This window comes from Ochotona curzoniae, unplaced genomic scaffold (assembly GCF_017591425.1).
Source record: "Ochotona curzoniae isolate NIBS_2020 unplaced genomic scaffold, NIBS_Ocur_1.0 patch371, whole genome shotgun sequence".
Lineage (NCBI taxonomy): Eukaryota > Metazoa > Chordata > Mammalia > Lagomorpha > Ochotonidae > Ochotona > Ochotona curzoniae.
Genome location: NW_024466941.1, coordinates 364,703 through 391,736, shown reverse-complemented (window position 1 = coordinate 391,736; position 27,034 = coordinate 364,703). Strand labels below are relative to the sequence as shown.

The window sequence follows — 27,034 nt, the reverse complement described above, 5'->3', positions numbered from 1 at the left end:
CAGGTAAAACTGCAGCCCACAGATACTGGTTTGAATTCCAGCTTTTTGATTCAACTTCCTGCCAATGCACCTGGGAAAGCAGAAGGATGTGCCCACGTCCTTGGGTCCCAGCATCCGAGTGGAAGACTGGAAGTTCCTGGCTCCTGCCTTCAGCCTTGTCACTGCAGCCACCTGGGGCATGAACCAGCAGAAGGAAGACCTCTCTAGCTCTGCCTTTCAAATAAATCAAGTAAATCTTAGGGGAAAAAGAAATAAAAAAACCTCTAAATAAATAAAAAAAAATTGTCCCACAGATAGGCCGACTTAAGATGGCACTATGCCCTAAGCCAATCTACAAATTCAAAAACAATTTCTATAAAAGTCCCCATTTGTAGAGATCAACACTCTGATCTTAAAGCTACCCATGATATGGTCTAGGCAGACAGCCTGTTGAGGGTCAGTTGAAGCTGCACATCTCCCATCTGCATAATACCATTTGCCCCCTTGAGCGTCTCAGCCTCTCATATACCCACTGCTCTCTCACTTCACACGGACAAACCCCAAGAAGCAATCTCTCCCTGACCTTTCACGTTCTGGCTCACTCACCCTGAACATGACACTCATTTGTCTGTGTTCCTTACCATCTGAATAAACGTTACCACTTGTCCAAGCCGTGTTGGTACCTGTGCTTAAAATGCTTTTAAAGTAAGGGGCAAGAACTTAGAAAATAAGTATTTGGCAGAAACCTAGACCACAACATCCAGAATAGCCCCTCCCACATTCTGAAAAACAGCAACACAGGAGAAGAACTCACAATTCTCCATTTCAAAACTCACAGCAATGTGACTCAGACTGTGCAGTACTGGCACAAGGAGAGACAAGAACATGAGCAGCGCAGGATTCAGAATTTAGACATGATGCCACAAAGCTAAAGTCAAATGATTTTTGATCGGGTTGGTATGGTGACACAATGGGTTACACATGCGAGCATTCCCATAGAGTGCCAGTTTGAGTTTGAGTCTCCACTGCTCAACTTCCCATCCAACTCCCAGCTAACGTGCCTGGGAAAACAACAGAAGATGGCCCATGTTCTTGGAGCACTGCACCCACATGGGAAACCTGGCTCCTGGCTTCAGCCAGGCCCAGACACGGCGGCTGTGGCCATTTGAGGAGTGAATCAGAGAATGGAAGACCTCTCTCAGTCTCTCCCCATCTTTCTTGGAATTCATTAAAATGAATCCTTTTTTAAAAATGATTTCTAACAAGGTGTTACTAGATTGTTCAGGGGAACAAAAATTCTCCAACATTGTTTCTGTGACAATTATATCACCATCTGTGGTAAAAATAATGTTGGCTCTTTACGTCAAACTAAAGCAAAAAGTAATGGAACATGAACAAAGACCAAAACATACACTAGGTATTATAAAAGTGTTAGAAGCAAGTATAGCAGCATACCTTCATAAGTACTCTTTTTTTTTAAGATTTACTTATTTTTATTGGAAACAGATTTACAGAGAGAAGAGACAAAGAAAGATCTTCCACCTGTTGGTTCACTCCCCAAAGAGCTGCAGTGGCCAGAACCTAGCCAAGCCAGGGGCTTCTTCCCGGTCTCCACAAGGGTCAAGGGGCCCAAGGCTTTAGACAGGCCTCTACTGCTAGAGCTGGACGGGAAGTGGGGCAGCCAGGATAAGAACCAATGACCACACGGGATCCTGGTGCATGCAAGGTGAGTACTTCAGCCACGAGGCTACCGCACCAGACAGTTTTCTAAGAAAAATATACAAATGGCCAATAAGCACAAGAAAAGATGCTCAGTATTAACAGTCACCAGGGAAGTGTAAACCAAGATCACATTCAGATACCACTAACTCCTTAGGACAGCTGCAATCAGAAAGACGGACAGCAAGTGTCGGCAGGGAAGGAGACAAACTGGAACCCTCATTTACTGCTGGAAGGAACGAATGGAAAAACGCTGTGGTCACTTTTAGAAATGGGCATTTCCTTAAATAATCAGATACAATGACTATATGCTCCAGTAATTCCACTCTGATAACAGGTTCACAAAAACACAGGGCTGGGGCCACAGCATGTTAGGCTAAGCTTCCACCTGCAGTGCTGGCATCTCATTGGGTTGCCAGTTCCAGTCCTGGCTGGTACACATTTACTAAGCCAGCTCCCTGCAGTGGCCTAGGAAAGCAGCAAAGCTGGTCCAAAGCCTGGGTCCCTGCACCCACATGAGACCTGGAAGAAGCTTCTGGCGACTAGCTTCAGATCAGCTCAGCTCCAGCCAATACAGCCTCTTGTGAACAGGTGACCCAGCAGACAGAAAATTCTTACTTTTTCTCTCTGGTTTTTCGATCAAAACATTTTTTTAAAAAACTACACAAATTGAAGCAGTATTCATAAGAGTCAAACTGTGAAAACACCTAATGATTTTATCAATTAATAAAATATAATCTTCAACAATATTATTGGCTGTAAGAAGGAATAACTTCCTGTATTTGTACAACATAGATGAACTTTATAATATGCTGCTGAGCATTTCTCCATTCTTGAGAAAAGTCCAGAGTAGAGAAATTTAAAAAAGAAGAAAAAGAGAAGGGCTTGGTTTGTAAAAGAACAATTGGTCCTGGCACAGTGGCTCAATTGGTTAATCCTTCCCTGACAAGCACTACGATACCATATGTGCTGTGGCAGTTCCCAGGCTGCTTCACCTCCCATCCAGCTCCCTGCTTGCAACCTGGGAAAGCAGCAGAGAGTGGTCCAAAGGCTTGGGATCCTGCACCCACCTGGGAGATGGGGCTCCTGATGGGCTCTGCTACGGCAGTTGTGGCCATTTGGGAAGTGAATCAGTGGATGGAAGATCTTTTTGTCTCTCTGTAAATCTGATCTGCCATTTAAAAAAAGCAGCAGCAGCAAAAGTGTTAACTTTGCTAAATGTGAGCATGCTACCATGGTCATATTATACTGGTCATTTATGTTTGGTGCATGTCAAAGTACTAAGGGATAAAGTGTTACATTACCAACTTACTTTCAAATGTGTCAACAAAAAAGAAAACTAAGCCAATATGACAGACACTAATTAATAATTAGTGAATTAAAAGGATACTAGGTTGGCTTTGTGGCTTAGCAGGTAAAGCCTGCCTATTAGGCCTGTATCCCATGTGGTGCCAGCTGATGTCCCAACTGCTCTACTTCCCATCCAATCCCCCATAAGTGGCTTGACAAAAACAGCAGAGGATGCCTCAGGTGTTTCAGTCCCCCACCCATGTGGGAAACCCGGAAGAGGCTCCTGACCTGAGACCAGCCCACCTCTGGATGCTGTGGCCAAACGGAGAGCAAACCAGGAGATGGAAGATTTCTCTCCCTACCCACCTCATTTTCAAATAAACAAGTAAATAAAAAACTAAACTTTAAAAATAGACTTTCTGAATATAGTTATACCAGATTCATGTTTCAAATGAGTTTTCCAAAATTCTTTCATAAATTAATACACTTAGGGGATAGAAAAACACCTTTTAATCAAACACTTAAAATCTCTGAATGAAAAATGAATGCAAACTAATAAAAGGAATCACAGCATTTGAAAACAACTACCTAGGGACCAGCGTTGTGGTGCACTGGGGTAAGCTGTCATCTGCAGCACTGGCATCTTACAGGCTCCAGTTCAAATCCCACTTGCCTCGCTTGTAATCTAGCTCCCTTGTCATTATCAAGGCAGCTCATTGCCCAGGAAAGCACCCATGGGGAGCACCCAGCTAAAGGTCCTGACCTGGGGTCCAACTGTCAAAGCCATTTGGGGAGTAAACCATCAAACCAAAGACTTCTCTCTTTCTCTTCATTCTAAGTCTTTAGAAAATAAAACATCACTTGTCATTTCCTATGTATTTAGGCAAATTATATACTTACAAATACGTGAATTCAAACGAAAAATGAATTCTTACACAATAATTCCAAGAATAATTTCTTATAAGTGAAAAATGGTAAACTTGCAATGGAAGAGCTGTGGTAGATAGTATCTTTGATTTCTTGGTTAAGGTGCTAACAACCAGCAATCAGCGGTCCAATCGGTACCAGATAATTTCTGATATGATGCACCAAAATGTTTTTGTAGAACTAATAAGATGAGACAAACAAACGAGGTGGTGATGACTCAATTGACTATCCTCCCCTGGCAAGTGCTAGTATCCCCATATTGCACTGGTTTGTGTCCCAGCTGCTGCACTTCCCATCCAGCTCCCTGCTTGTGGCCTGGGAAAGAAGCAGGATGGCCCAAAGCCTTAGAACCCTGCACCACGTGTGGGAGACATGGAAGAAGCTCAGCTCTGGCCATTGCAGCCACTTCTGGAGTGACCCAGTGGACAGAAAAGATCTTCTTCTCTGTCTCTCCTCTCTGTAAATCTGCCTTTCCAGTAAAAATAACTCTTAACAACAAAAAGGTGGAAGAGGCGGAGGAGGACAACAAGGAGGAGGAAGAAGCTGGAGGCAGGAGAGCTAGATATTAAACTCAAATAGCCTCATCTGTGGCATTACGCCTACATTAGCATTCCAAACACTACTTCAAACACATTATCATGGGCTGATTTCACCTTTCTAAAACTGCTCTAACACATGGGGCCAGGGCTGTGGCGTTGTAGGCTGGACCTCTGCCTCTGGTGCTGGCATCCTCTGCCTCTGGTGCTGGTCCAAGTCCTGACTGCTGCACTCTGCATCCAGCTCACACTTCCCATCCAGCTCCCTGCTTGTGGCCTGGGGAAGCAGTAGAGGATGACCCAAAGCCTTGGGCCCTACATCAGAAACGCTCCTGGCTTCAGGTAGGCTCAGCCCTGGCCATTGTAGAGTGAACTCTACAATGCAGAGTGGAAACACTCTGTCTCTCCTTTTCTCTGTAGATCTGCATTTCCAACAAAAACAAATAAATAGATAAATCTTAAAAAAAAAAAACAGCAGTATTCCAAATACCTTAACTATAGGAAGGGTAAATCCAAAATTGCAATGACGGAAACATACATTTCTGGGTCTAGATTTTTTTACTTCCACTTCACTCAATAGGAAGTTAAAAATATTGAGCAAGCAACAATTTAAGGATAACCACTCCCTAGCAATCAGAACAGAAGAGGGTTTAAGGTACAAAACATGGAAAACCTGGAAATAAGGTGGTGTTCCTTAAAGGGGGGGGGCTGCGATCATGATCATGTCAATGCAGTAACAAAACGCTATGTGTGCAGCTTTCGGGCTAATTTCAATTTGTTATAACTATGTCTAAAATCAAAAGCTCTTCCTTTTTCACCATGCTCATTTCCACAGAGTTCTTTTTCTCTTCCAGGAAAATGCACTTGTACCACTAGCCTTTCCCTTTCCTCTTTTTTTTTTTTTTTAAATTGAGAAGTAGCTATTCTTTTCCTTAAGATTTATTTATTCTATTGGAAAGACAGACCAGATTTACAGAAAGAAAGAGAGACAGAAAGATCTTCCAGCCACTGGTCCAATCCAAAGCCTGGAGCCTCTTCTGGTCTCCCAAGCAGGTGTAAGGTCCCAAGCACCTGGGCCACATCTACTGCTTTCTCACTCAAGTAGCCAGGACAGGAACCAGCATCTAAACAGGATCCTAACATCCACAAGGGGAGGATTTAGCCAGTGAGATTGCGCCCGGTCCAAAATAAGTCTTTTCTAAAAAATATTTACTTATTTATTTGAAAAACAAAGTTACAGAGGCACACAGAGAAAGGGAGATCTTCCATCTGTTGTTGCATTCCCAAAATGGCCATGGTTGGATCAGGCTCGAGTTGGGAGCCCAAGGCTTTCTCTGGGTTTTCCATGTGCGTGCAGCCCCCTTTGCTGTCTTCCCTGGCACATTAACAAGGAGCTCAGCTGGACTGGAAGTAGAGCAGCTCGGACACGAACCAGTACACAGATCTGGATATCGTACTGCAGGTGGCAGCATCATTATCTATGCCACAACGCTGGTCCCTCCAGCGTGCTTTCCAATTGCGATTCTCCTGATAATCTTTCTCTTACTTAACACGCAGACCTTGGCGCTGCAAGACCTACTCTGTGCTCAGAGCAGTTAACAGCATCCAGCGCTGAGCTGTCAAACTTGCCAGAAGCCACCTTTCCATCAGCTTCCCACTGCACGAATCAGCTGCAGTCTTCAATCACCGTTACTCTATCTGCAACCACAAACACTCTAGCAGATGCAAGCTTCTTCATGTATTCTTACACTGTTCATCACTCAGTCCTTTCCTCAATCATGCTGACAAACTTTCTTCCCTGTTACCACTAGGCTTGGAATTTTATATCCATTCCACTTGGTAAATGAGTCTTCTTCCTTCACTCAATTCTAGCCTAGCTACCAATACAAGGCTTAAATCTTTTAAATTTTATTTTTATTGGAAAGTCAGATATATAGAGAAGAGGAGATTCAGAGAGAAAGATCTTCCATCTGATGATTCACTCTCCCAAGTTGCCACAAGGGCTGGAGCTGTGCCAACACAAAAGCTAGGAGCTAGGGACTTCTTCCAAGTCTCCCAAGTGGATGCAGAGTTCCAGGGCTTTGGGCCATCCTCCACCACTTTCCCAGGCCACAAGCAGGGAGCTGGTTGGGAAGCAGGGCTGCCAGGATTAGAACTGGTGTTCATATGGGATCCCAGCATGTGTAAGGCGAGGACTTCAGCCACTAGGCTACCATGCCAGTCCCCAGACTTAAATCTTAATCCAGGCCTAGCAATTCCACCCCCAGCTCCACAGTGGACAGGCTAAGCCTCCACCTGTGGCATCGCCTGAAGTCCTGGCTGCTCCAATGGAGCCTGGGAAAAGTAGCAGAGGGTGGCCCAAGACCTAGAAGAAGCTCCTGGTCCCAGTGTCGACCAGCCCAACTCTGGATGTTGACATCTGGAAAGTGAACTACTGGATGGAAGATCTTTGTCTCTCTCTGTCTCTCCTCCTCTCTGGTAATTCTGCCTTTCAAACAATGAATAAATCTTATATAAAAAAGATTTATTTATTTTTATTGGAAAGTCAGATATACAAAGAAATGGAGAGACAAAGAGAAAGGTCTTGTGTTTGCTGGCTCACTCCCCAAGTGGCCGCAATTCCCAGAAATGAGCTGATCTGAAGCCAGGAGATTTCTCCGGGTCTCCCACATTGGTCAGGGTTCCAAAACTTTGGGCTGTACAGAACTGCTTCCCCAGACCACAGCCAGGATGCTGGATAGGAATCAGGGCTGCCAGGACACAAACTGATTCAAATATGGGATCCCGGCACCTTCAAGCAAGGACTTTAGACACTAGGCTACTGCACTGGACCCAAATAAATAAATCTTTTTCAATTTTATTTTTTTTAATAATGATTACAGGTTCATCATGGTGTGAAGGAGCTAGGTTTGGGGGAAATTGGGTGAATTCACTGATTCCAAATTTGTTATTTCTTCTTGTTCCTGGGGGAAGGGGAGAGGCAAATGGGGGAACCACGCATGCCTTTCCACACTTCCAGTACCCAGGGATGAGGAACTGCCACCTCACATCCCCCCCGAGTCTCCATGTGTACATATTCCGAGGGTTCTGGCCAACTGGTTTGGATAGTTCTGAAACACTGCCCTTTCACCGATCCAAGGATGATGCCACTCTCCCAATGTCCATTAAAATCAACAACAACAAAATAAACTACCAATTCTTCCTCCAAAACCGTTTCCCCACCGTCTAAGGAAAAAAGATCAACACCAGTGAGCCTGGCTTCTGTCGCCCGTGTGGTGCGTCATCCGGGTTTTGCACCATCATCGCTCCATAATAGACTAATTGCTCAGGGCAGTGGAAAATACTGACTTTATCACATCTTTCTGCAATCTTAACAGTGATGACAGCAACAGAAGGGAAACTGCTGACTGGGAGATTTTATGTTCCTTTTCAGAAAGGTTGCAGAGGGCCCAGTTTTGTGGTACAGCCAGTCCAGTTACCACTCAGGACACTCAGCAGTCCATATGGGAGTGCCACTTTGACTCCTTCCATGCTCTTCTTGCTTCCCACCCAGTTTTCTTCTACTGTTTCTGGAAAGACAGCACCCACATACCTGGGTCCCTGCCACACACCAGGGTGATCCCGCTGGAGTTCCTGGCTCCTGGCTTCAACCTGACCCAGCTTTAACAGCCATTTGGGAATAAATCAGTGGATGGAAGGTTCCTCTTCCTGTCATTTATTTACTGTGTTGCTCTCCTTCTCAAGTAATAAAACTCCTTTAAAAACAAACATTCCTCTTTCACTCCTGGGCAGGCATTTGCTCAGTGTAGCCACAGTGTTTGGAAACCTGAATCCCATGAGGTGTCTGGGTTTAACCTCCTGGGAGGAAGGAGTTGGTAGCTCAAGTATTTGGACTGCTGGCTGCTTGCTGCTCCAGCCCTGGTTGCTGCAGACATAGAGGGAACTGAACCAGTGGATCATCTAGATGGCTGCCTCTCTCTCTACCTTTCCAATAAATATAGTGTTTTAAACATTTGCTTTGGGCCCAGTGCCATAGGCCTAGCAGATCAAGTCCTCACCTTACAAGTACCAGGATCCCACATGGCCACTGGTTCTAATCCTGGTAGCCCCACTTCCCATCCAGCTCCCTGCTTGTGGTCTGGGAAAGTGGTGGACGACAGTCTAAAGCCTTGGGACACTGCGCCTGCATGGGAGACCTGGAAGAGGCTCCTGGCTCCTGGCTTCAGATCAGCGCAGCTCTGGCTGTTGGGGCCATCTGGGCCCCAACAGTAAGTGAACCAAATGTAAGTCTCTGTAAGTCCTGTGCACCTGATCTGCCTTCTCCCGTCCCCTAGCAAAAGGACAAAAGGTAAGTCGTTGAGGAAATAATACAGATACTACCGCAAAGAATTGAGTTCGTGAGTTCGTGCCAGTAAATCCTTTAATGAGCAAGGCGAGTTTTTTTTTAAATCACCTTGCTTCAGTTTTTGCTCCCCAAAAGAACTCCAGAACACTGCTACAAATAATCCCCCATAAAATTTATATCAGAAAAAGGAAACACAGAAAAAATGAAGGAGATGAAGGATTTACTGAAGATCTATTAATTTAACACATTTTCTGTCAAGCAAATCAAGCGGCCTTAGAACTATTGTTAAGGAAACAATAAATACTTAAGAGGTTTTGCTTAGAAGAAGAAACCTACCAGAGGAAAGCACCATGGCAGTAAACAACACTGCTTCAGAGCTTCTCAACCATGCAGGAAGTGTTCATGAAAGGTTGTTTAAAAGTTCAACACTGCAAACTGGACAAGGCTGGGTAATGGCGGCCCCAGGGCTTGCTCTACTGCCCTTTACTTTGAAGGTTAGGAGGTGGGGTGGGGGCACTCACAAAGCAAGCCCATCTACTCTGCTGTGACAACAACTGACTTAGGTGGCCACTTGCCTGGGGACGTCCTGCCAAGCCAGCCAGCACTGCAGCAAAGCTACCTGGACAAGGGGAGAGCCAACTCCAAGCCTCAACAGTGTGGACTGCAGCCTCCACTAAGAACTGATCATGCTCCTGTGAGACTTAAACAACAGGACACCACTTAACCCCGCCCAGCATCTTTACAAAGGCCATATAAGGTCAGGCGCTTTCAATAAGGGAATAAAATACTCTTCTATACATTACATAAACCATGCTACACTTCACACAAGCCTTCTCCCTTAACACCCCCCTTTAAACATGAAGGAAACAGTAAGGAAAAAATAATAGTTACCCACTTTCCTGAAAACAAATATTTTAAAACATAGTGGTGTTGTCATTCCCTTAGAATGAGTTCCCACAAGTCATGGTGCCAACAAATTAACTTAGAAATGTTTACTTTGGCAAGACAAAGAGTAGTATTTCTGGATTATTTTACTTAAAAATATTAAAGAAACAATTCTGCATAAACCTCTCCAGTCCCACTATCCGCACAGCACAATTATGCTTTTCCAAGTTCCTCAACTGGGATGCCACGAGTCCACGTACCACAGAACAACCTCCAGTCACACGCTAAGTATATCAAATTTAAACGGGAAAATGGGTGAGGAGTGGGAACAGACAAAAGGGTAAAACTAAAGATGAAAAATTTAGGGAATTATAAGCAACATGTTCATTTGTGTGTTATATAGGGTACTTCACGGTCTATATTAAACCAATGTTCAAAATCCAGCTTCTAGGCATCCAAATCTTAAAAAACAAAATCCACAAAACCATTTCTAGATTGTGGCATAAAAATGAAGTATATTTCAAATAGAGTTCTACAGAACAGATCACAAGCCCAATCAAAGAAGTACACAGGGACCATGCTCGGGATTACCTATCCTGGGTCAGCCGAGTCCAGGTGCCAGAGTAACGGGAGCACCTGACCAGAAAGAGGGAGTGAGCCCCCGCTTCACGGGCCTTTTAAAGGGGCTTGTGAGGGGAGTGGTTACACAACCATGCAATACTGTCCCCGCTCAGTTGATACATGAGTCACAGGTGGGCAGGAGCGAATACCTACCTGTGGTGGGTTAAGGAGTTAACTGGCACTCATTGGGATGGAACAGAAGCTGGGCTTGTAGCTAAAAAGACTAATTGGACCCATCTGCGTCCAACCTCCTGGTCGAATCAGGACGTGGGGGGAAGAGGATACCGGAGAGGTGAAGGAGCCATCACTGGCTGCACTCCACAACAGTTTGATGTGGCCTACATTTAACCGCAGACGTAGCAGTCAGAAACTGCATCCCACCTTGGATATTGAAGAAACAGCCAGATTAAAGTTCACTTATTTTGAGTAATGTCACTAAAAGCGTACCATTGGTCTTTTCAAAACAATAAAAATATGTAACTGAAGAGCACTGAAGTGAACCTCTAACTGGATAAACGCAACACAGATGAAACTACAGTTTAGGAAAAACCTCAGCGCTTCACACCTGGTCCACAGGAGCTGATCTGGAGAGGAAGAGTCAAGGGATGGCTCCTAAGAGCATGCCAACCAGGTCCTCACAGACTTGCTCTCCCTTTGCAAGTAAACTCAGCAAATAGGAAACGAAATCCCACAGAGGTGCTAAACCAGCTCCTACCTGTCCTCTCTCTGCCTGTCTTGGACTCTGCTAATGCAGGGTACTGGCTAGAAAAGATTCCCAAATTCCCACAACCAGAAGCTGACTGCACTCCTTTACAGAGGCCTAGGGGGTCTGAACTTGAATGAGCCTTCCCTGGTACAGCAGCATCATTTGAAAGCACCGGTACCAGGGGCAAGAAAAACACTTTTGACCTTGAGCAAGTCACTCAACCTTGTTGACCATTAACCACCACCCAACAAGGAATAAAAGAATCTAATTCCCTTACCTTAATTAGGGACATGTGTAAAAAAGTTTACAACTACAATTAACTTTGAAAAACCCAGTTACTCTGCAATCATTGCAATTCTGAAACCTGCCACCCTCTGTTTCTTATACAAGGAATTCAATGATGTGTTTTTTCATTTCATGTTTGAATAACACTTCCTAAACTATAATAAACTCATAGATAGATAAAACTTTAAAACTGGGGCTCCTTTTCTCGTCCCCAGGGAAGAATCCTTCGGGTGGCAGCGGTGGGGCAGACACCATCCTGAGGGGAAAAGCTGCAGCTCAGCCTTCCACCGAAGCCTGGCCTGGGGGCACAGGTCAGCGCGTCCACCAGCTCGCGCTGCATACAAACACCACCCTGTACCCCACCAACACGTACCGGCATTACGAGAGGAATGAAAGACGGATGGACGGACGGAAGGAAAGAAGGAATGAAGACCACCAGCCCCGAGGACAGAAGTGGAGCAGGCCTTGCAGGACAGCGTGAATCGAGGCACCTGTGCCCACTATACCCAGAGACCACACTGAGTGCCAGGCATCAGGCTTTCCTCTCATCCCTGCACCAAGGACTCCAGCCTTCCCAGACAACACAAAGGCCCAAGACATGGCCTGCCCTCGTGGCTCCCAGGCCCAGGGCAAAACCACCACCTGCACTTCCCCATCCCAAACAGAGGACCAAGCCGCCACCTGCCTCCTGGACTCAGCAACTTGGGAAAAGCCCTAGGTGCAGGACAAGCACCTCCTACCCTCCTAGACCCCCTAGACCCCGTGCAGATGGCCAAGCCCCAACCTCGCCTCCTGCAACCCAAACTGAGTGGTAAGCCACCGGCCACCTCCCCTCCTGCACCCCTGCGATGGCCAAGCTACTGCTTACCCTTGAGCCCTCAAGAACATGGCAAGCCACCAGCTGCCCTTAACGACCCCAATGGAGGCCCAAGGTGAGGCCTGCGCTCACAGACACCGCCAAGGACCAAGATACCACCTGCCCTCAAGGACCCCGTGCCAATGATCACAACACCAGAGGCCTTCCTGGACCCCGCACCCAGGGCCAAACCGAGACCAGCCTTCCTGGACCACGCACCAAAAGCAAACCACCGCCTCCCCACCTGGATGGACACAGTGCTGATGGCTAAGCCGCTGCCTAACCTTCCAACACCTCGCCGCCTGGCCTCCAGGAACCCACACTCAGGGTAAGCCGCGGCCCACCCTCCTAAACGCCGCACCAAGGCAAGCGGCCACCTCCCCCTGCACGCCTGCTGAAGGCCAAGCCGCCCCCTCCCCAGCTGGACCCGCACCCAAGGCCAAGCCGCCCCCTCCCCAGCTGGACCCGCACCCAAGGACAAGCCGCCCCCTCCCCAGCTGGACCCGCACCCACGGCCAAGCCGCCCCCTCCCCTTCCCGCACCCCTGTACCTCGGGGGGCGGGGGGTCTTACCTTGTAGATGTCCCTTTGGGTCTGTGGACTCCTCCAGCGACGCCCAAAGACCAGGCACTCTGGGGGCGGCACCAACTCCACCTCGTGCACCATGGCGCCCACCGCGAGGCCCTTCCCCGGCAGGGTGCAGGTGGACAGCGGGTGGGACGAGGGCTAGCCGGAGTCCATGAGCCCTGTCACGTCCACTCACGGGGCCCGCGGCGCGTCTTCCAGCAGAACTACTCCCCACAGAGAGTCCAGCCATGCGTCCTCTTCCTCTGCTGCTTCTTCGCTGACTGAGGGTGCGGGGCCGCAGCACCTCACAGGAAGTGACTGTGCGGCCAATCCCTCCACGTCAGCACCACGCAGGATTCCTCCGCCGTCGGGGACCCTTTTCTTCCTCCTCCTGGACCCATGGCGGCTATGCCTGCCCTCCTCGCCAGGGTGAGTTCTGCTGGAAGGGGCCTGGGGCTCCTTGCAGCGCTGGGGCCTGGGGGCGCGAGGGAGGAGATGCAAGTGCTTCCCCAGCAAGGAGGACCGTGGAGGGCCCCAGGGAGCAGAGGTGATGCTTCTGGAGAGGAGGGCTCCCCCTCACCTCCACCAGCACCACCTCCCCTGGGTATCTTGATGGACATCCGAGCTGCTCCACCTATTGTGGGCAAAAAAAAAAAAACAGCTTGATTGATTGATTGATTTTTTGCAAAGCAGATTGGAATATGGATGGTGGAGATAGACGTTTCTATTCACTCTTTCACTCTCCAAATAGCCAAAATGAACCAGGAGGTTTTCTTGGTCCCCCAAGCGAGTGCAGCTCCCTGCCTGTGGCCTGGGAAAGCTGTTGAGGACAGCCCAAAGCCACCGGCATAGGAGACCTGAAAGAATCTCCTGGCTCCTGGCTTTGGATTGGCTCAGTTCCTTCCATTGCAATCACTGGAGGAGTAAATCAGCAGACAGAAATCCCCTTCTCTGTCCTTCCTCTTCTCGGTAATCTGACTTTCCAATAAAAATAAATAAAATCTTTTTAAAATAAAAAGACAGATGCACCGTCTTTTACTCTCTCATAGATCTCCAGCTAATGTGAAGATATAATTATTCTCTCTCATGGTGTTAGCTTGAATCAATGGAGACCATACACGATATTTTAAATGTGTGGACAGTCCTCAATACAGCCCTTTTAATGCCATTGTTAGCTGCTGGCAACAATGAAATATATACTTCATTAGTATGTCAAAAACACACTTATGAATGTAATATATTCATGAATACATAATGAAGCAGATTTATTTTGATTGCCCCCATGATGCTAGCAATGCTACACTCGTGGCCTAGTGTGGCAGCATGCCACAGGTATGGACTACCCAGAGCCCACAGGCTCCTGGCCTGTGTTCCATGATGGATGCAGTATCGTGCCCCAGTCTTCCTAGAATGTGTCAGAGACTTGGGCTACCAAAGGCATCAGTTGGGTCACTCTGGCCTCAGGTCTCTGGACTGGTGTAATGGCATGCTGGACCCCACCTGGGGCCCCTGGGATGCCTGCTCTGAGCCCAGCAATGTGGGAGGCCACAAGAGCAGACCCATAGGATCCCTGCAGTGGGGATTCTAGCAGCCCGCTCCCAACAGCACGTGGTGGCAGGCCTTGGTTGTTACCTGTTTTAGAATCCAATGGAGGGGCTCCAGAACTGCCTGCTCCCAGCCTGGCACTGCATTCCTCTGGGAATATCCTGCTTTGGGACCCTGCAGTGAAGCACCTGATGTGCCAGCATAGACTACAGGAGTGGCCTGCCTTAGGTCCATGCCTGGGGTCCCAGGCTTGCTTCCACCCTGCCTGGGAGTAACCTGCCCTAGAGGCCATGCATGTGCTGGTGTGGAACCCCAGGGCAGCCTATGCCAACCCAGCAGCAGGAGCAGCTCGCCTTAGGGGCCATGTGTAGGGGCCCAGCCCACATGTCCACAGCCCTGCCTGCCCACTGTGTACTCTCTGAAGTGGCCGTCACGAGGGCCCAAGTGTGGACCCCAGGCCTGCTTGCCACCAGTACTGCCTGCCCTTAGTCCAGTCACAAGAGCTGCCAGCCTTAGGGTCGGTGTGTGGAACAACAGGCTGGCCTGTCCTCAGGTTAAAACAAGAGTTTGGGCTGGCCCCTGTGTGTTGGCAAATCCAGCAGGACCCAGCCCTGCTTGCAACAGTGTGGAAGAGGCATTTTAGGGACTTCATGTGGGCTCTCTAATCACACATCCACCAGGCCCAGCCTAGGGAATGGGTCAACCTGGGGGCCCACGAATGGGGTTAGGGTTAGACCTGGGGAGTAGTCAAATTTGGGGCACGTTGGTGAGTGCTGTAAGATCAGCTGTGGGAATTGCAGCCCACACATGGGGCTCCTAGAAGTTCCTCTAGTTTGTCCAGCATGGGAATGCCCACCTTAGTGAGCCTGCGCGGGAACAAAGGAGGGCCTGCCCCAGTACAACTGTGAGTCTGAACCCCTTCGTAGTGCCCCTAGCACTTCTTCCCTTGGACCCGAACTACGGCTGATCACCTTTAGGGCTCCTGTGTGGATGCCCAGTCAGGTCAATCCCATCTGAATTATTCAAGTGTAGGGCCCTTTCCTGACGTCCCTAGCAATACCTCCACTTGGCCCAGACTAGGGAGCTGTTCAGCTTAGGGCCCCTCCTAGGAAGCAGAGGAAGGACCATCATCAACCCAGCCCTGAGAGTTCGGGCCCTAACATAAGGCCCCAATAGCAGTTCCTTCCCTCGGCTTGTCCTGGAGAGAGGTCCACCTTTTTGGATGCCCAGGCAGGAGTGTCCCATGCTGACCGAGGGAGTAAGGATCCCTCTTTTGGTGTCACTGACAATTTCCCTCGTCAGCACAAGCCTGGATGAGGCCCACTTAGGGATACGGTGTGGGGGTACAAGCAGATCAGCTAGAATCAGCTAGGGTCAGCAGGACAGCTAGAGGAGTTTGGAGTCCATTTTTGAGTTCCTGGCAAATCCTCTCCTCAACAAGGCCTGCGGGAATGCCCCTTTAGAGACCCTTTGTGGGTACCCAGGTAGGCCTGTGCCTTACACAGCCAGGGGAGCTTGGTGCCCTGTTTCGGAGCCCCAAGCCATCCTGCTCTTGGGCTGGTCTGAAGAGAGGCTCCTTTACACCACATTTTTGGAGTGCCCAGGCAGACCTGTCCCAGGCTGGTCAAGGGAGAGTTTGGGTCCCTCTTGTAGGGCTCCTAGAAATTGCTTCTCTCTGCCTGGCAGGAGAAGGGACCTACCTAAGACCCTGTCTGGGGTGCCCAAGCAGGTCTGCCTCTAGCACAGCTGGAGAGGTTTGGGGTCCTCTTTTTGGGCTGCTAGCAATTCCTTCCCCCGGCCTGGCCTGGAGAGAGGCCCTTTGGGGCTGTTTGAATGCCAAACCAGGCCTGTCTAATGCTGGTCAAGGGAGTTTAGGGCCCACTTGCAGGGCCACCTAGCAATTCCTTCCCCCGGCCTGGACTGGGATGAGCCCTGCCTAAGTCCACTTTCAGGGTGCCCAGGCAAACCTGTCCCAGGCTGGCCAAGGGAGTTTCAGGCCTACTTGCAGAGCCCCCTAGCAGTTCCTCACCTCAGCCATGCCAGATAATCCCAGCTTAAGGCTCATTTGGGGTACCCAGGCAGGTCTACCCCTAGTATAGCCAGGAAAGTTTGGGGCACATTTACAGGGCCCTTAGCAATATCTGCCCTTGGCAAGGCCTAGGGTAAGACTCATTTTAAGGCCCCTTTTGGGGTGCAGAGACAGGCCTGTCCCTAGAACAGCTGGGAGGGTCTGGGGTCCTTTTGTAATACATCTAGAAATTCCTCCCCTCAACCTGTCCTAGGGTGATGCATATTTCGGGCCCTTAGGTGTACAAGTGGGCCTGCCCCTAGCAGTTAGGACAGTTTGGGGCTCTCTTTTGGGGCTCCTAGCAATTCCTCCCCTGTCTGACCTGGGGTGAGTACCATGTGGGCCCTACTTTGGGTGCCCAGGCAGGCCTACCCCAACCTGACCATGAGCATTTGGGGACCTCTATTTTTGCCCAAGCTGTTCCTCCACTCAGACTGGCCTGGTATGAAGCCCACATAGTGTCTTTTCTGGTGGTGCACAGATATGCCAATCCCATGCTGGCCAACAGATTCTGGGGCCTTCTTGCAGACACTCCTAGCAATTCCTCCTGTGGACCTGGCCTGGTGTAAGGCCTGCCTAGGGCTCCTCTGGGTGCTGAAGCAAGCCTGTTGCTAGCACAGAGGGCTAAGTTTGGGGCCCTTTTTTGAATTTGCTATTCCTCCACTTGGCCAAACACATCTTTAGGACAATGTTGGGGTACCGTGGCAGACTTGCCTCTACCAAGCTGGAGGAGTTTGGAGCCCTTTGGGGGGGCCCATACTAACTGCTCCCCCTGGCACAGCCTGGTGTGAGGTCTGCATAGGGCCCTGGGTGGGTGCTAAAGCAGGCCTTCCCCTAGGACAGCTGAGAGAGTTCAGGGCCTTCATTTATGGTCCCTAGCAATGGCTCTCCTAGGGAGAGGTGCCTTTAGGGCCTCTTTTGGGGTGTCCAGGCAGGCCTGCAACCAAGTCACTTCTGGCTCATCTTCTGATGTAAACCACTGTAACGCATTTTGGACACTCCCGTGGAGCTCCAGGCTCTGGCCTGGCCTGACCTAGTCACACCTATTGCACTCTGAGGGAGTAAACCAGCAGCTGGCTGAGCTCTCTTTTTTGCTGTCTCCATCTTTATTTACCTCCTTTTCAGTTTCTTTTCTAAGTCATTCTAAGTTAATAAACAAACACATAATCTGTCCTCTGTAACCCTAGTGGTATGTCACCCGTTATGACCTTATTTTGTGGCTGGTGTCATTGTAGTACCGGACTCACCTGTCCATGTTCTTTTCATCATGGAGACTCGATCCATTTGGATGCTGCCAGCAAAGGCATCTTGTACATGGCAGACTCAGGATACAGGGCCAAGTTACTAGGTCTGGGCAAGTCACCTGTTAAAAAAAATGCATTTTAAAAGGAGTAAGGGGCCTAGTGCGGCAGCCTAGTGGCTAAAGTCTTCACCATTGCACACGCTGGGATCCCATACTGGCACCAGTTCATGTCCTGGCAGTCCCACTTCCCATCCAGCTCGCTGCTTGTGGCCTGAGAAAGCAGTCAAGGATGACTCTGCACCCACATCAGAGACCTGGAAGAGGCTTCAGCTCCTGGCTTTGGATCAGCGCAGCTCCAGCCATTGCAGCTGCTTGGGGAGTGAATCTAAGGACAGAAGATCTTCCTCTCTGTCTCTCCTTTTTGTATATATGAATTTATAATAAATAAACAACTCCTTTTTTTAAAGGAAGAAGTCAGTAGCTACTCCCACGTTGTTGAAAGCATAGAATCATTATTATTTTTCTTACTCCATTACAGATAGAGTACTCCATATATTTCATACATGAGCATTGATTCAGATCAATGTAGTTACTGTAATAACACAGAATAATCTTGTGCCTGCTTCTCTGTAGAAGGACATTGTGACCCTAGAAGGTCAGCAAGCACAGGATTACAAGTGATAGGATAATACTGGTATGCGAACAACTAGATGGATACCTTTTGTATAACTGATTGGACATCATTTGTATGAGGACAACGGAGTGGATGGCATGTGAATGAGTTCCAAACAAGGGTATAGAGACAATGGATATGTTCCGTAGATAAGCTCAATACCTCCCCCCTTATCCTGTGTGACCCTCAGTCTATAAAGTCTGATGCCCCTAATAAATGGTGACCATTGAGCATCAGTCAGAGTCCACGTGTGGCATCATAGGCTCTGTGCACCAAGTCCATCACTGAGGGACAGCGACACTTTCCCTAATCTAAATAACGTGATGATGTCACACACTAGTGAGTCATTTTTTAAATTCTTATTTGGGATAAAGCACAAGTTAAAATTCCACACCTTAAGTCATTTTGAGGATGGTTGAATGGTTAGATATTCTCTTACTGTATGCAGTCTCCAGAACTTCTCACTAAGTATTAGCTTATTTTTCACTCCCCCTTGCTTGTAAGATCCTGGCAATCAGCATTTTGTTTCCTGTTTCTGCACCCTAATAACGGCAGCACAACTACACATTACCAAAACCTAACGAAGAGTGTATTTGAGCCATGGCAGACAATGACGTCATTGTTCAGCAGCCAAGCAGTGATTTTTGTGTCTACTCCATGCCTGCTGCTTTTCTGGAATTACAAGGAGATTGAAGTTCTTACAGGAGTCATAATATGGGCAGTGCTCCTGTCAACAATGTGTATATCTGAGATGATTGACAAGCAGTCTGGGAACTCTGTACTATGTAACAAAACATTTGGAGATTTTAAAAAAGGAATAATATTTGTGTACATATACATTTACAAATATAATGATCTTGTATTTGGCATGGAGGTTGCTTTATATCTGAGAGAACATGTGATATTTGAGCTTTTGGAATTGGCTTATTTACTGAGCATAATGGTCTCTAGCTGGGACCATTTAATTGCAAATGGTAGAATTTCGTTCTTTTTAGTGGCTGAGTAGTATTCCATGGAGTTCATATAGCAATATATTCTCATAGATGAAGTATATAATGGAGACTAGCATACAAGGAAGCAAAGATATGCTGCAGTATGCATCTCTAGCCCTGAATAAAGGGAGACCTCCCAATGAAACTAGCGTATCTCGACAATGGGATACCATTATCTAGACCTACAATGCATGATACACTTAAGTGTTGAATGTTGAAATCATGACTGTTGTTGCAAGACCAAATTACTGCTATAGCATAGGAGGCAGCAGTTGGGAGAGGACTGGGGAGGGGGAGGGGAGAAATATTTGTGCCTGTGGAACCAAACCACGAAAATTCAAAAAAAAAAAAAAAGGAACAATGGAATTTAAACATATCCAGATCAGATCAGCTATAATCAACCAATAAAACCCCAAACCAATAAGGACCACACACGTCCCCATCTGCCTTCACTGAGATTGTCATAGCTGTGTGTGGGTTTTCAGGGCTCATCATTTCTTGCACTCACTCTAGCCCAGGACAGATCAACAGGACTTGCCCTTTGGAGAACAGAGGACACAATCCCACCTCTTCATCTTCTCTATTACCAGTTAGTTTTGCTTTGTTACAGTGAAGTTTTAGGGCAGAGTCTGATGCAGGCACACTGACCAGGCAGAAGCAGAACCTAACTGCATGCCTGGAGAAAAGAAAATTGCTAAAGGTATTCTAGCATAGGAAGACAGCGAACAAGATGGGACAGAGACAACATACAGAGCCTGTAGAAACATCTCCAGGATTTGCTCACGGAAAGGGGTCCTGGGACGAACCAAGTATCATTTGAGCTTAGGGGTGATTCGGTATCATCCCACACTCCCTATACTCACCATCCGATTGGAGTGCCTCACCAGAACTGTCCCAGTAGAAGGACATTCCTGATTTTATTTGTGAATCATGAAGTGTGGAGGGGGTACCTGGATTACATGTGGGTGGATGGATGGATGAAAATGTAGACGACTATGAAGTAGCACTGTCAGGAGCAGTTGAATACAAGACAGAGGCGGGACAGAAAAGGCTAGGATAGCACAGGGCAATGAGTAGGTGGTCTGATGAGAACAGAAGAACCAGGTCTGGGTGGAATTAAGATGAGGTAGTGGGCAAGGGCTTTCTTCATCGGCACAGGAAAAAGGTGGGGTAGACAGATCTGAAGGAGGTTGATTCAGGGCTAATAAAGTAGGAGGAAGGTGGATTACAACCCGTTGTGTTTGAAGGAGCGAAAGACTTTGGGGATGGGTGATAAGGAGTGAAAACTTTGTGGAGGATCATCCTGGTCTGGGAGACAAGCGGGGACCAGGATATAGCAACAGAGGTTGAGGTTACTGTGGAAGTCTAGGAGAATGAGGCTGGGATGAAAGACCAGAAGGAAGGTGGGGCTGGAGTGGGGAACCACACAGAAGGTTAGGCTGGGGTAGATGAGCAGAAGAAGGCTGGGACCAGGGACAAGGGACAGAGTGAAGGAAAGGGTGACACAGAGTTGGAGGAAGATGATGATGATGATGTTAGGATGGAGAATGAGGGTGAGGCTACAATGAAGGACGGAGCGTAAATCAGACTGGAGTGCAGGAACAGAGGGATGTTGAGGCAGAGGAACAGATAGAGAAAAACAAGACAGCAAGGAGAACTACAGGAGGGTGAGGTAAGGAGGAGGACTCGGATGAGGGAGAGCCTGCAACAGAGGAGCAGGAGGAGGCTGAGTCTTGGGTGGAGGGCCAGGAGGAGGCTGAGGTTGAAGCTGGGACAGGGATACCTGAGGAGGCTGAGGTTAGGCAGCTGTTCAGAATGAAGCTGAGCCTGGCAGAGAGGAGCAGAAGCAGGAGCAGGCTGAAACTGAGGAACAAAAATAGCAAAGGGAGAGCAAAGAGAGCAAAGCAGAGGGTGAGGCTTAGGAGGAGGACCAGCAGGACGCTGAAGCTGATACAGAGGTGCAGGGGCTGAGGCTATGACAGAGGTGCAGGGAGAGGCTGAGGCTGGGGCTGGGGCAGAGGAGGAGGAGGCTGAGGGGTGGGAGAGAGGAGCAGGAAGAGGCTGAAGCAGGGGTGCAGGAGGAGGAGGGGGCTGGGGCAGGGGTGCAGGAGAAGGCTGGGAGAGGGACAGAGGAGGAGGAGGCTGAGGTTGGGCCAGAGAAGGAGGCTGAGGGTAGGGCAGAGGAGGAGGAGGCTGGGGCAGGGGTGCAGGCGGAAGAGGCTGAGGGTAGGGCAGAAGAGGAGGAGGCTGGGGCTGGGGCAGAGCTGCAGGAGGAGATTGAGGCTGGAGCAAAGGAGGAGGCTGAGGGTGGGAGAGATGAACAGAAAGAGGCTGAAGCAGGGGTGCAGGAGGAGGAGGGGGCTGGGGCAGGGGTGCAGGAGGAGGCTGGAAGAGGGACAGAGGAGGAGGAGGCTGAGGTGCAGGAGAAGGAGGCTGGGGCAGGGGCAGGGCTGCAGGAGGAGACTGAGGCATGAGTGGGGCACTAGAGGGATATTGAGGTCTGAGTGGGGGACTAGGAAGGGGTGGGTCAGGCTCGAGCAGATGAGCAGGAAAGCAATGCTGTGAAGAAGGAATAGGAGCATTAAGCTTGCGCAGAATAGCAGAAAAGTGAGGTCTATAGCTAGGGTTGGTAATGAGGTGAGGCTGTTTTGCAAGAAATGCTAGGAGGCGCTCTCGGTATTCATGGCCACAAGGGAAGTGAAGTTGGAGTGGAGGGTTGGGAGGAGGGTGGGGCTTGTGTTTGGGACCAGGAGGAGGGTGGGGTTTGTGTTTAGGACCAGGAGGAGGGTGGGGCTTACGTGTAGGAGGAGAAGGAGGGGGTTCGTGTTTGGGACCAGGAGGGGGGTGAGGCTGGTGTTTAGGACAAGGAGGAGGATGAGGATTTTCTCCGGGAACAGGAGATGGGCAAGGTTTGTGCTTAAGATGTGAAAGTGGATGTAGACTGAGTGAGGAACTGTTTCGGTGAGGCTTGTGGGGATGAACAGGAGAGTGAGGCTGGAATGGAGGAGCAGCTGCCAGGTCAGGCTGGGTTGGAGAGGCAGGTAGAGATTGAGGTAAGTATGGAGGAGCAGGACGAAGGAAAGACTTAAATACAGGACCAGAAGGAGTCTCGGGGCAGGGTGGAAGACCAGGAAGGTGGGACTGCAGTAGGGTACTAGAAGGATGGTGGGTCTCAGCCGTAGGATTAGCAGCTGGCGGTGGGTGTGCAGTGACAGAAGGAAAGTAACATTGGTGGGGCTGGGCTGGAGGGCCACGAGGAGGGTGAGGTCGGGGCAGAGCGGGATGATAAGGCTCAGATATGGCAACGGGAGGGCCAGCTTGGAGGAGAGGTTCAGAGGGGTGAGGCTGGGGCTTAGGATTAGGAGGGTAAGGCTGGCATGAAGTTTGAGAGTAAGGGAGAAGGTGGCGTTGAAAAGCGAATAAAATATAGGGCTTATCTGACATTTTCAGCTGAATATTCTAGCTGTCAAATGTTGTGACTGGCATGTGCCTGGACCTACTGCTGCTCTCAAAGCCTATATCAACCTGACAATGTTCATTATGACATGGACACACACCCCCCTCTGGGCAGTGAGAAGGCCACGTCCACCAGGGCAATGGTTCTGTGGTATAGCTTTACGGGTAATCATGGGAGATAGGACATAGCATGTATGGGTCTGCAATAATAGTCCTTGTTCTCGAGGGAGAAATAAAGTTGTGCCTATCTACTGACAGGCAGAGTGGGCAAAGCTCAAGCATAGCACTAGAAGGCTGGAACCTAAGACAGTTCTGGTGTATTGGCAAATGGGGAAGAAATCAGTTTCCTTGTTTACTGTGTTGATTTTTCAAAGCCCCTCACATCACGTATCTGCACAAACACAACGGAATCAGAGCTGCTATGTCCATTTCATTAGTGTGCAGAGTGAGAGACGAGACAGGGAATTCTCCTGGGCAGGCAGTGAGGACAGGCAATGGGAGGAGAACCGGAGCCAGAAAAGGGGAGGTGGGGCATATGTTACACACACAAAAATAAACAGTTCAAGATGCTCCATGAGCCTAAAGTAAAAGCCAGTAGTTACAACCCCACTTGTGAGACCCACATCCCACACGCCAGTGCCTGAGTTCAAGTCCCAGCACCATTCCTAACTCAGCTTCCTGCCTGGCAGGCAACAGATGACTGTGTAAGTACCTGAATCCCTCCCACCCACAAGAGAAATCTGGATTGAGTTCCTGGCTTTACCCTGGCTGGGAGTGAACCAGCACATGGAAGCTTTCTCTCCTTCTCTCTTTCAAATAAAATGAAAAGAAGGGAATAAGTGAACTCAAAAGGAAATGATCTGTAACAAAAGCCAAAACCACAGAACTTACACATGGAGAAAAAAAATGACTACAGCCACGGATAAGAAAAATACTTTCTAAATGACACTAAAACTCAAACTCAAATCCATCAAAGGAAAACAGGAATCTGCAAACCATTCTTCAAGCAGATACTATCAGAACAATAAAACCATCAATTACAGACGAGAATAAAGTTTTTGTAAATCGTGGGTCTGACTAAGGACTCGCATTTAGTATAACAAACTCTTACGAGCATACAAAGCCATCCCAACAAACACCCCACTGAGGAAGATACGCAAACGGCTAACATGAACAGAAAACAATGCCAATCATCAGTAGCCTTTAGGAAAATGCAAATAACAACTGCAAGGAAATACCAGTACATACCTAATAAAATGGCCAGAACCAAAACAAGAGACAACACATGTTTGCCAGGACATGGAAAACCACTTTGAAAAACATTGACAGTTTTGTTTTAAATAAATATAAATGTAATACAACACCTAGCAATTTCACTCTTTAGTAAGAGAAATGAACACATATGTCCGCACGAAGCTTTATACCTAAACAGGCATATTACTATTCCTAACGGCCAAAAGCTGCAACAATCCACTGTTCAACTAGTAAAGAAGTCAAAAGGTACATAAACCCAATGGAGTATTTTCACCAACAAAAACAAATCAAGTGGGGCCCAGCACAGTAGCCTAGTGGTTAAATCCTCAACTGGCATGCTCCGGGATCCCATATGGGCACCATTCAGGCCCTAGCTGCTCCAGCTTCCCACCCAGCTCCCTGCTTGTGGCCTGGGAAAGCAGTCAAGGATGGCCCACACCCTTGGGACCCTACATTCACGTGCGAGTCCCAGAAGCTGTTCCTGGCTCCTGGCCTCAGACTGCCTCAGCTCTGGACACTGCAGCCACTTGGGGAGTGAACCAGTAGATGTAACATCTTTTTCTTTCTCTCTAAACTTGCCTTTCCAATAAAAATGTTTTAAATATTCTCCCCCAAAACTTTTACTTTTATTGGAAAGGCAGATTTACAGAGAGAAAGATTTTTCTCATCCATGACTTCACCCCTCAAGTGGCCACAACAGCCGCAGCTGAGCTGCCAGAAAGCAGGAGTTCCTTCCTGGTCTCCCATGGGTGCAGGGTGCCAAGGCTTTGAGCTGCCCTCAAGTGCTTTCCCAGGCCACAGGCAGGGAGCTGGAAAGGAAGTGGAGCAGCCGGGATACAAACCAGAGCCCAAATGGGATCCTGGCACACGCAAGGTGGGGATTTTGGCTAACAGGCTACCACACCAGGCCCAATTTATCCACTTCTAAGAAAAATATTGCAACTCACCATAATACTGACACCAGACTGGAACAGCTCATATGGGCAGAGAATTCTTTCATAGTGCAACTTCAAAAGAGACCCAGTTCCTTTCCTGGCAGATTTCCCAGTGCCTATCCACTTTAGACCACTTCTTTCCTTTTATGAACATTTCCAAACCTCCTTTGCTGCCAACAATCTGAATTTTTAAAAAGTAAAAATTAGTATTTAAGTAGAGGGAAGCATTCTCTGTTAAATACATAAATTACTTGGGGCGGGGATTTTAGATTTCAGCAAATAAATAACAGTGACACCTGTAATATTTACAGGGAAACAAAAAAATCAAAAATTGAATTCAGAAAACAATCAAAAGATTAAAGTTTCTTTGTTGTTGTTGTTAAGATTTATTTATTGGGCCCAGCACAGTGGCCTAGTGGCTAACGTCCTCACCTTGAACGAGCTGTATTGCCAGGGGTGCATTTGCATATCCCACCCAGCTCCCTGACTGTGGCCTAGGAAAGCAACTGAGGACGGCCCAAAGCCTTGGGATCTTGCACCCACGTGGGAGACCTGGAAGAGGCTCAAGGCTCCTGGCTTCAGATCGCTCAGTACCACGCTTTCCAAGTCACTTGGGGAGTGAATCATCAGACAGAAAATATCCTCTCTCTCTCTTCTCCTCTGTGCATATTTGACTTTACAATAAAAATAAATAAATCTTTAAAAAAAAATAAAAGGATTTCTTTAATTTTGGGCCCAGCGCAATATCCTAGTCGCTAAAGTGCTAGCCTTGCATGCACCAGGATTCTATATGAGCACTGGGTTCACGTCCCGGCTGCTCCACATCCCATCCAGCTCCCTGCTTGTGGCCTGGGCAAGCAGTTAAAGATGCCCGCACCCTTGGGACCCTGCACCCATGTGCGAGATCTTTAAGAAGCTCCCTCCTGGCTTCAGAATGGCTCAGCTCTGGCCGTTTTAGCCACTTGGGGAGTGAACCAGCAGACAGAAGATCTTTCTCTGTCTCTCCTTCCCTCCGTATATCTGACTTGAATAACACGTCCTAAACTATAATAGACTCATAGATAGATAAAACTTTAACACTGGGGCTCCTTTTCTCGTCCCAGGGAAGAATCCTTCGGGTGGCAGCGGTGGGGCAGACACCATCCTGAGGGGAAAAGCTGCAGCTCAGCCTTCCACCGAAGCCTGGCTTAGGGGGACAGGCCAGCGCGTCCACCAGCTCTCACTGCGTACAAACACCACCCTGTACCCCACCAACACGTACCAGCATTACGAGAGGAATGAAGGATGGACGGAAGGAAGGAAGGAAGACCACCAGCCCCGAGGACAGAAGTGGAGCAGGCCTTGCAGGACAGCGTGAATCGAGGCACCTGTGCCCACTATACCCAGAGACCACACTGAGTGCCAGGCCTCAGGCTTTCCTCTCATCCCTGCACCAAGGACTCCAGCCTTCCCAGACAAAACAAAGGCCCAACACATGGCCTGCCCTCGTGGCTCCCAGGCCAGGGCAAAGCCACCACCTGCACTTCCCCATCCCAAACAGAGCACCAAGCCGCCACCTGTCTCCTGGAACCCGTGCTTAGGGCCAAGCTACTTCATGCCTTTCATGGACCGCGCCAATCACCAAGCTGCCACCAGCCCTCCCGAACAATGCACAAAGGGTCAAGACACGGCCTCGCCTCCTGGACCCTGCACCTTGGGAAAAGCCACTGCCTCCTGGACCCTGCACCTTGGGACAAGCCACCACCTGCCCTCCTAAACCCCACACGAAGACAAGCGGCCTGCGCTCACAAACACCGCCGAGAATCCAGACACCACCTGCCAATGACCACCCCAGCGGAGGCCTTCCCGTACCCCATGCCGAGGGCCAAGCCGAGACCAGCCCTCCTGGACCATGCACCAAAAGCAAACCGCCGCCTCCCCAGCTGGACGGACACAGTGCTGATGGCTAAGCCGCTGCCTAACCTTCCAACACCTACCTGAGGACCAACCTGCCGCCTGGCCTCCAGGAACCCACACTCAGGGTAAGCCGCGGCCCATCCTCCTAAATGCCGCACCAAGGCAAGCGGCCACCTCCCCCTGCACGCCTGCTGAAGGCCAAGCCGCCCCCTCCCCAGCTGGACCCGCACCCACGGACAAGCCGCCCCCACCCCAGC

General features: G+C 48.8%; 1 protein-coding gene across 1 annotated transcript in view; it reads right to left on the bottom strand.

Moving 5' to 3' along the window:
• The window catches only part of LOC121167455 (dynein heavy chain 14, axonemal-like), a 404,109-nt gene extending 379,151 nt beyond the window's left edge, over positions 1 to 24,958 (bottom strand). The window contains exon 1 of the mRNA XM_040996873.1: positions 24,894 to 24,958. The gene's annotated coding sequence lies outside the window, so the exon portion shown is untranslated. The remainder of the gene's footprint in view (positions 1 to 24,893) is intronic.
• Positions 24,959 to 27,034: the final 2,076 nt, after the last annotated feature.